The sequence below is a fragment of the Halyomorpha halys genome, unplaced genomic scaffold (assembly GCF_000696795.3).
Source record: "Halyomorpha halys isolate HHAL.00 unplaced genomic scaffold, Hhal_1.1 Scaffold104.1, whole genome shotgun sequence".
In the NCBI taxonomy this organism is placed as follows: Eukaryota; Metazoa; Arthropoda; class Insecta; order Hemiptera; family Pentatomidae; genus Halyomorpha; species Halyomorpha halys.
This window is the reverse complement of record NW_027107578.1, coordinates 1954134-1963978: the sequence shown is the minus strand read 5'-3', so window position 1 is coordinate 1963978 and position 9845 is coordinate 1954134. Positions and strand designations below refer to the sequence as shown.

The following is a 9845-nucleotide window of genomic DNA, read 5'->3' as shown; positions in this document are numbered from 1 at the left end:
ATATATAAAATTAGAAACAAAAATAAAAATAATTATAAATTCATCGCAGACATGAATCACAATAAGTACGTTTTTTCAGTCAAGTAATGTATTATGCGCTATTCCTAAGTAGTGCTATTGGGATTCTTAGCTCGCCTTACTAGTACCGTCAGAAATTTTCTTATATATATACAAATTTCGGGAAATGCTTGTAATATATTGTATCTATGACTCAGTTTTGCGTAATCTGATTTTAGAAGTGTTATTACTAAAACGGATTCTAAAACACTGCCAAGATTGCATCTTATCGCACAGGTTACAACTGCAAACGATACTGGACTTTAACATCATAAGGGATGTGCCTTATGAACAATTATTTTTTATTATACTTTCTATTTATAATTTCTATGAAATAAAAATGAACTTCCTTTAACTTAATATCTTTATTGTAGTCTCAACCGCTTGTAATAATATCAGTTTCGGTTAAAATGTTTCCGTTAACTCAGATGCTACCAAAGTATCGGTACTCGTTTGGATACGATATTTTAATTAAAGTATCAACACTAATAATTGACTTTTACTGATCAATGACTAAAAAAAGAAAGAAATATAGGCCTGAAGGTAATAAGCAAAATATCTGATATAGTGCTCTCATATTATCTGAAGCACATTTCGAATGAAAAGTATCGATACCACCAATATATCGAATAGGAAGTTTTGTATAAACATCGCAAGTTTCAAACGAAAATTATCGACACTGCAACGTTCCTAATATTGTAATAGTATATTTGTTTTATCTTAGGGGTTTAATATATTCCGGCTAACGGAACGAGAACACTAGGGTCTTACAAAACACCTTGTACAAATGTGTGAAAGTAACTCAGGCATTGAAAGCAGATGTACAACGAGTAGAAAACTTGTAGCTAATTCGAATTTTATGGCTCCATTCTTCTTTCCACATGAACTGTAAGTGGCCGTTAGCAACCCTCCATAGTCCGAAGATCTTAAGGTATCTCACGCTGAAGCCATCTACCTAATCAGAGTCAGTGATGACTTGGTATGTATGAGACAGCTACGGTACTTATGTACCTTGTGTACAGTTATGTACTTATGAAAAAGGTAGAGTCGTTGCGATACTACCATAGTATCAATGCTCTTTTTTGTACGATGCTTTAACTAAACTGTTAATATCCGGTATTATGAATGAAAAGTAGCAACATTTCGATAGAAATAAATCCCTGAATGAAACTGTTGTACTAACCATGTAAGCCCCACCAGGCCGATCTGATATTAAATAAATAACAGTAAAATAAAGAAATCCCTGAGAAAGGACAGGAAAAAAAGTTATGTATAAAATAAAACTTTATTTACACAGCTCAAAAAATAATTTTTTATGCCAAAGTTGAAAGTGTTAGCACCAGAAAGAAAATTATGAAATGTATTACTGGTATTGAGATATTATTAGCAAAGATCTGGTACACATCGTATTGTACGCATGTTTTTGTAAATATTTTTTACAAGTTCCCATAGAAATATAATCACTTATTAGTTTTTCAAATGCTCGTTTAAAATATAATTAAAATATATATGAACTAATTTAATAGTACATTTATAAATACCGGTACAATTCTAGCAAAGATGCAGCAATATTCGTATATTACTTAAGAATAAATAAACTTATAGAATTATACCCTTATGTTTGTCATTTACTGATATAACAAATATTTAATTTAAATGATAAACGATTGTGTAATGATTTACCACGTTTTGTTAAATAGTGGTGGGAGGAGGGAGGGTGAATGTTGTTTATTTTCACGTGGGACTAATTGAGTTCCAATTAAACAATGAACAACGTGGTGGAACTAAATGGTTTGTTACATATTCTGTATTTGAACATTAAACGATCGATTCAATTCCATCAATGATTACACTACTGAAATTTAGTTTATCGAACCAAAAAAATATTAGCTTTGAATTTTTTAATAATAGAAGACAACTTGTTTTGAATAAAATATACTACATAGTTATTATATGCATAAAACATACATTTTATTTTACAAATATTGTTAGTAAAATTACTCTCAGACAACACCTGTTAGTTTCAGAACAAATAATCATGTGCTGTTAAACTTATACAAAATCAACCAACAAAATTCAAACACGTAAAAAAAAAAAATTCATCTCACTACACAAACAAAATGATTGCCACCACTGCGAGGCTCTTTAGCGACCGCTACTTGTACGATATTGGTCATATCAGCAGATGTTTCTTGCACTTGACTGCTAAGCGCAACAATACCCTTTGTAAGGAATATCCATTGGTCCATGCTTGGCCTGAACCTATAGAACCTGGATTCAACTGTGGCGGCGATTGCAAGGAGGGAAAAGCTCTTATGCTAGGAATATACAGTCATATGGACGACCCGGATGTAGTTCAAATAGCCTTGACTCGGACAATGATGAAGTACAATGAGTTCACTTGCGGAAAACTTCTGGAAACTTTAAGGCTAGCAGGTCCCTTTCCCAAGTTAGGTGAGGCCAGGTTATTGTTCAATATTGAAAATTCTTTTCCTATCGTAGCAGTCTGCGGTCTTGGACATGAGTGTTACGGTTATAACAAGACAGAACAGCGTGATGAAGCAAAGGAAGCGATTAGGCTTGCTGTGGGGGCAGGGTGTCGTGCAGTGCAGAGCTTAAGTGTTAACAAATTACATATAGAAAGTTTCGGCCACGCAGAAACTGCAGGGGAAGGAGCTGCATTGGCTCTCTGGATTTATCAAGATTTGAAAAATAAATTGAAGAAGAAGAGAGTACCATATCTTGGGCTGTATGACGATTGTGATTGGACTGGTTGGAATATTGGCTTGGAGAAAGCTTCTGCCCAGAACCTGTCCAGGCAACTCATGGAAACTCCAAGTAATATTATGACACCAACAGCCTTTTCTATAGCTAGTGTGGAAGCTTTAGTCAAAGTGGGAGTAAATATCGAAATTAAAACTAAAGAATGGGCAAGAGAGAACAATTTAGAAGCTTTCTTAGCAGTATCTAGAGGTTCTTATGAAAATCCTATTTTCTTGGAAATCAACTACAATGGCTGTGATCCGTGTTTACCACCAGTTGTTTTAGTAGGCAAAGGAGTTACATTTGACTCTGGTGGCTTGTGTCTGAAAAGTAATCAAGAATTAGTTCATATGCGCGGTGACATGGGTGGTGCTGCATGTGTAGTAGCTACTGTAAGGGCTTTGGCTTCCCTGAGAATCCCAGTCAACATCCGTGGTCTGATACCTCTTTGCGAAAATATGTTAGGAGCCAGCGCTGCTAAACCTGGTGATATAGTAAGAGCTATGAATGGAAAGACAATACTGATTGCCAACTCCGACTTTGAAGGACAATTAGTATTAGCTGACGCCTTATGCTATGCTCATAAATACAAACCCAAGTTCATTCTGGATGTAGGAACGATATCCAAGGGCGTTGAAACTGTTTTGTCGAACTCCGCATCTGCTGTGTTTACCAATGATGACAACTTGTGGATTTCATTAAAAGCAGCAAGTATTCACACAGGAGATAGAATGTGGAGGTTCCCCCTTTGGGAAATCTATGGAGAACAAATCGTACCTGCACATGTTTCATGCGATTTGACGAATTTACCCAATGGACACAATGGGTATACATGTACTATTGCTGCTTTTTTGAATAATTTTGTCTGTAATCATAAGTGGATTCATGTTGATACTTATGGTGTGATGTTAGAAAATGGAGAAACTCCATATATGAGAAAGGGTATGTCTGGTCGTCCAACGAGAACGCTAATCGAATTTCTTGCACAGTTTGCTTGCAAGTCCCCCGACAGTTGCAACCCATCAGACGGTAAAGAAGGTGAAAAGAAGTAGAAGTTTCTAAAGTCCTTTGCTATTGTAACATTTCTTATATCTTGTAACATTACTATTATATTGTACCATTGTATTGTTGTATATTAAAAATGTTTCATCTCAATTCATTCTTTTGATTAGTTTGTAAGTATTAAATTATTTGAAACTAATGTTAATGTTTCATTAATGATAATTCAGAGTAAATAAAATCAAAAACAAATATTTAGAAAAAACATTTTGTCACAATTTGTTCCAGCTAATTCTTCATTTTTTTTTTCCATTTTTCTGAAAAAAAGGAAAATAGGGATACTCCTTTTTTTTTTATTAGGTTTGTTAGACTTAGCTGTAAAACGAGTCTAAAGACTAAATAATTTTAACCTAAAAATTATAAGAGAGTTTTACAATATATGTAATTTGAAAATGTGCAATTTTTCAATATATTTATATTTACGGCAATATTTACTACCGTCTGACTCTTGAATGATGGATGATGCCAAGACACCTAGGAGGATGCTAGTAAAGAAACTTTATGGGCAAAGACGAGTTGGTCCACCAAACGTTAGATGGGAGGACGGTGTTGGTAGTCTCTTGGATCTGGAGATGGAATACTGCATTACTTTTACTATTAAAGTTCGCCAGTAAAGTACTATCGACAGTGTTACAATACAGTCACGACAGTAAAATTTCAGTATTGATGGTTATACTAAGTTAGTGAATAACACTTACCACATACGGAAAATCACGGTAGTTTACTGTCAAGGCATATATATATATATATATATATATATATACATATACATACATATACATACATATACATACATGTGATAGTTGTTTTAATAACACTACTTGTAATATTAACGATCACGCCAGAACCAGTGCGAAAATATTGTCCCAACAGTAAAACTGTTGTGATAGTTAATGTTGTCATAACTGTAACTATAAAATAGTTACACCATGGTAGTGGCAAACACTTTGGCCGTATAACGGAAACTACGATAATTCACTGTTATGACTTATACATGAGATAGTTAACGTGACAGTTGCTTCACTGGCATTACTTATACTATCAGCTATCATGCCAGAGCATAAGTGACAATACAATCACGAGTGTAAAAATCATACAGATACAGTTATAACAATTCTCCAAAAGCGAGTAAAATAACGGAAACTTGTCGGGTAAAACGGGTCCTTTTTGATCGGGAGAACCAGCAGCACTGCTCTATTGGTTAATGCCAGCGAAGATGCTGGCAGCCTCATAAGAAAATTTGTTGAAATCCTTGCTAATTAGTGTACCTATTAATTCCTGTACTATTCTTAATTTTATAAGATTTTCTGGTTTTAAGCAGGATGATTTGCAAACAGGTATCTTGTGAAAAAGCATTGTTAGGCTAGCATCTTAACAAATTGTCACTAGAATCTGTGACCCTAGTCCCCATTTTAGTTTCATTTACTGACAATGAATAGGACCTGGGAATCAGCTATAGTTTGCTTAGCAACCTGTGTCTTGTTCTGTTGACTGGAAATGCATCTCGTCCAGTTGCTGTATGCACCTACTCCTTCTTAGAAAGTTCATTTTTTTCCATTCATACGGAGTGACTTTTGCTGGTAATACCTTTGAAAGCTACCAAACGGTTTCACAATTGATTCAATAGGTTTCGTTGAATTGAATATGCTTCGTGAATTACGCATTATCCTTTACTTAAATACCCCCTTAAAATTCAATGGTCATATGATATTGTTGTCCCCATTTTAATATTGTTTGAATTAGAGAAAATTGAGTGTAATCGAAATCATGGCTTTGTTGAACTTTCCGGTCAGCATGAGAGACAGTAAAACAAAATGTTCAAGTTTCTTGTATAACAGGCAACGAATATAAACATCTATATCTGGAGTATTATAGTTTTCCGAAGTTCAAACAAATGGTGAAATGCTAGAAAACGAATGAAGTATTTTTTGTTGTCAATTTACCAAGTGATGTTAGCCGTGTAACAGTGACCTACAAGATAAAATATTACCTTCGAGAGTAAAAATACTAATCTTTTAATAATTTTAATTGCATCAGAGTTTTTAAAGTTTTAACTTACACTGATTTCGAATTGGTGAACGTAGAAAAAGCCAGAATTATTTAAATGAAACACAACTATCTTTGTTTGGTTTACATGATTCTAAGCATGGAAACGAAACCATGTTCATAGAACTAGCTCTAGAGTAATCTTTCTTCACAGGAAGAGAAAAAAATTCTATCAGAATCTGTAAATGTAATATCTAGGCATTCACTAAGTAGCTTTTTCTTTCTTTATGCTTATTTAAAATCATTGAGAATATTTCACTAGATCCAAATTTCTCCGTTTTAAAAATTAAAAATAATTAAAAGTAAACTAATGAAGAATACCTAAATATTTAAAAATTTTCATATCTTTTTAAGTGATTTCACTTTAAAAAACCTTAAATATTGACAACTTTTGGAAGAAATTACAGTGGTATCATATTATCACCTAGAAAAGAAGATTCCCAATCCCACTAGTTCTAGGAGGATAATCCATTCAACAAGCGGAAAATCTGTTAAACCTAGTGAGTTTTGCTACTAAAGCACGAAATAGCGGAATAAGAAAAACAAAATGGTATTTTCGGCTCACTATATCCAATATGAAGTTATTTATATGTAATTAACTATCCAAATTACGTCTAATTATACTGGGTGAAGAACACACCAATTTCAAATTAAATCTTTACTTCATTATGTTTTTTTTTTCAATCTGAGGATATAAATTTTTAATTGGGATGTGTTGGTAGTCAACAACGTTGTCATTACTATAATTATTTCTTTTGATTTCACACATTGAAGTTTTTGACGATACAAAAACCCCTTTAACACACAAAAATAAAATTACTTAACTGTTTGACATCATTTCTCACAATCATCCGATGATTTGCACGCAAATTGGGCAATGAATTCAATCAGAGTTCTTGTGGGACGGCCTGACATACCTTTCCTCATATAAGGAATGTCTCCATTTTCCAACATCACGCCGTAGGTATCAATGTGTATCCACTTTTGACCACATATAAAATGTCTCAAGAAAGCAGCAATGGCGCAAGTAAATGCATTATTGCCATGTGGAAGATTGGATAAGTCACAAGCAACATGATTCGGAACAACTTGGTCAATATAAGCATCCCATAGGGGAAACCTCCACATCCTATCTCCAGTATGAATGCTTGCTGCTAATATTGAAGACCAAAGTTCTTCATCATTACAAAAAACAGCAGATGCTGAGTTTGATAAGACAGATTCAACACCTCTAGATATTGTTCCAACATCGAGGATGAATTTGGGGCTGTACTTATGTGCATAAGATAAGGAATCTGCCAATACCAATTGTCCTTCATAGTCGACATTTGCAATTAATATAGTCTTACCGTTCATGGCTTTGACAACATCACCAGGTTTGGCGGCGCTAGCTCCAATCATATTTTCACAAAGTGGGATGATTCCGCGCACGTTAACGGGAAGCTTCAGAGAAGCGAGAGCCCTCACCGTTGCAATGACGCAAGCAGCTCCTGACATATCCCCTCGCATGTGGACCATTTCCTGGCTAGACTTCAGACACAATCCACCCGAATCGAATGTTATTCCTTTACCCACTAAAACTATTGGTGGCAGACATGGATCACAACCGTTATAGCTCACTTCTAAAAACACAGGTGGTTCAAAGGAACCCTTGGCCACTGCAAGGAAAGCTTCCATGTGATTCTCTTTAGCCCATTCTTGAACTTTTATTTCAACATTGACACCAGTTTTGCACAATGCCTCTACAGCACTGAGAGCGAATGCAGTAGGCGTCATTATGTTGCTTGGAGTTTCCATCAACTGCCTGGCCAGGTTCTGAGCCGAAGCTTTCTCTAGACCGATTTGCCAGCCAGTCCAATCACAGTCATCGTAAAGCCCTAAGTAAGGCACCCTTTTCTTTTTACTTTTGTTCTTCAAATCTTGATAAACCCACAATGCCAGAGCGGCACCTTCTGCAGCAGATTCAGTGTGACCAAAGCTCTCAATGAACAACTTACTCACATTCAGATTTTGAACTGCTCGACAACCCGCCCCTACTGCTATTCTTATGGCTTCTTTAGATTCGTCCCGTTGTTCTGTTTTGTTATAACCGTAGCATTCGTGTCCTAAACCGACTACTGCTAACACTGGAAATGAGGGTTCTATATTGAAAAATAATCTTGCTTCACCTAATTTAAGCAACGGGCCGGATACTTTAAAGCTTTCCATAAATTTATTGCAGGTGAATTCGTTATATTTCATGGCTGTTTTAGTTAGTGCAATACTTGGGTTATCAGGGTCGTCCCAGTGTGAGTAAAGCCCTATCACAAGAGCTCTTCCATCCTTACCTTCACAGTTATTCGGCGTAAAGGTTGAATCCGGGGGCCAAGCATCTACTAATGGTATCTCTTTACAAGAACTACTCATTAAACAAGTCCTATTGTATCCATTCCTATTTATCCTCAGGTATTTACATAACTTGAACTCATTGCTTAGACATCCATTATAAAACATTTCTAGGAGATTATAGTAAAGATATTAAAATTTTGTTTTGATTAATGTTTAACTATGATTTTAACATTGAATTATTTAAAACTATTTAAATAACCTTCATTATCATATGTATTTGGAATAAAACCATAATTGACATTTGTAATCGTGATTTTTTATTTACAACATAAAATCGATTAGAGACCACTGTTCATGTTCGTTTTATATTGTCTTTTGAGTTGGTTTAAAGTACAAAAAATGGAATAATAAATTTCAAATCTGGTGAGGTAGAAGAGAACATGTGAAATTGTATTTAATAAAGTCTATTGAAATTGCTGAACGATTAATTGAAAGTAGGTTTCTGTTTTTAAAAAAATATTGACCTGTTCCATTGTGTTAACTATAATGGTAATCGATTAGTCTAATAGTCAGGGGCGTAGGCAGGATTTCACCAAGGGGGGAGCAGATCTCCAATCATTACTTTTTAAATTATAATTAGCTATAATCACAATAAATTATTGAAAATCGAGCTTAAACTTAATCATTGTACATAAATACATTTAGCACACACTGTAAATACAAAAAAAAAGGTAATGAAGAGGTTTGCACTGAGGGCATCAGCTTTCTGGGATTGCTGGCAAAAATATTAAAAACCTCTTTACCTGATTTAACGATGGTTGCCTTCTTTGATTTATTTTCAACAAACATACTGAGATTATTAATATGGAAAGCTATAAGTTATAATAGGAATAGTGGAATCTTAAAAAAGGTTCTTTTTTATTGGTTTATTATTTTTAGAGATAATTATATGACGAATAGTTGCGCTCATCGAATCTTACAATTCTTACCGAAGAATCGATATCTATTCATCTTGTCCCTTTAAAGGTTTGGTTGGGATCCGTGAAGATGTCAACTCAACAATGTTACTTCACTAATTATTGACTGTTTCCAGAAAGAAATCATTTATCAAATAAGTACATTATTTTCTTAATTTTTTTCTTTTACTTGGATCACAAAAATCTAGGGGGTAGCCCTGGCTCCCCCCTGCTCCCCTGTATCTATGCCCATGTTAAGCGGATTTTTAAAATGATGAGTATGGAAACGTATCTTCAATAACTAGAGAAAAAACAATTACTTACCCAGGGGTTAAAAAACAAAACCTGGATAACATAAAGAAATTCAATCTGAACAAAAAAGCTTCAACAATAAATGTTTTAGCATTAATAATCGATTATATACAATTCTAACCTATATCTGGTACTGCAGCCAACGTTTGGTTGTTAGTATGGGAGGGGTGAGAGGATAGAAAGGTGGCATAACCCAACCTCCTTAAAGAAGCCAGCAGAGTGGTCACTCCCCACTCAGTAAATAAAAATTATAAATAAGAGGCACAAAGTGCAAAAATAATACCCTATATAATATCTTAATAATACCCAGGCGAAAAATTGGTA

General features: G+C 34.5%; 2 pseudogenes; one reads left to right on the top strand and one right to left on the bottom strand.

Annotated features, from left to right (window-relative positions):
• The first annotated feature begins 2177 nt into the window (after positions 1-2177).
• LOC106677574 (cytosol aminopeptidase pseudogene) lies at positions 2178-3872 on the top strand (annotated as a pseudogene).
• A 2696-nt stretch (positions 3873-6568) lies between these two features.
• On the bottom strand, positions 6569-8530 carry LOC106677585 (cytosol aminopeptidase pseudogene; annotated as a pseudogene).
• Between the last annotated feature and the right edge of the window lie 1315 nt (positions 8531-9845).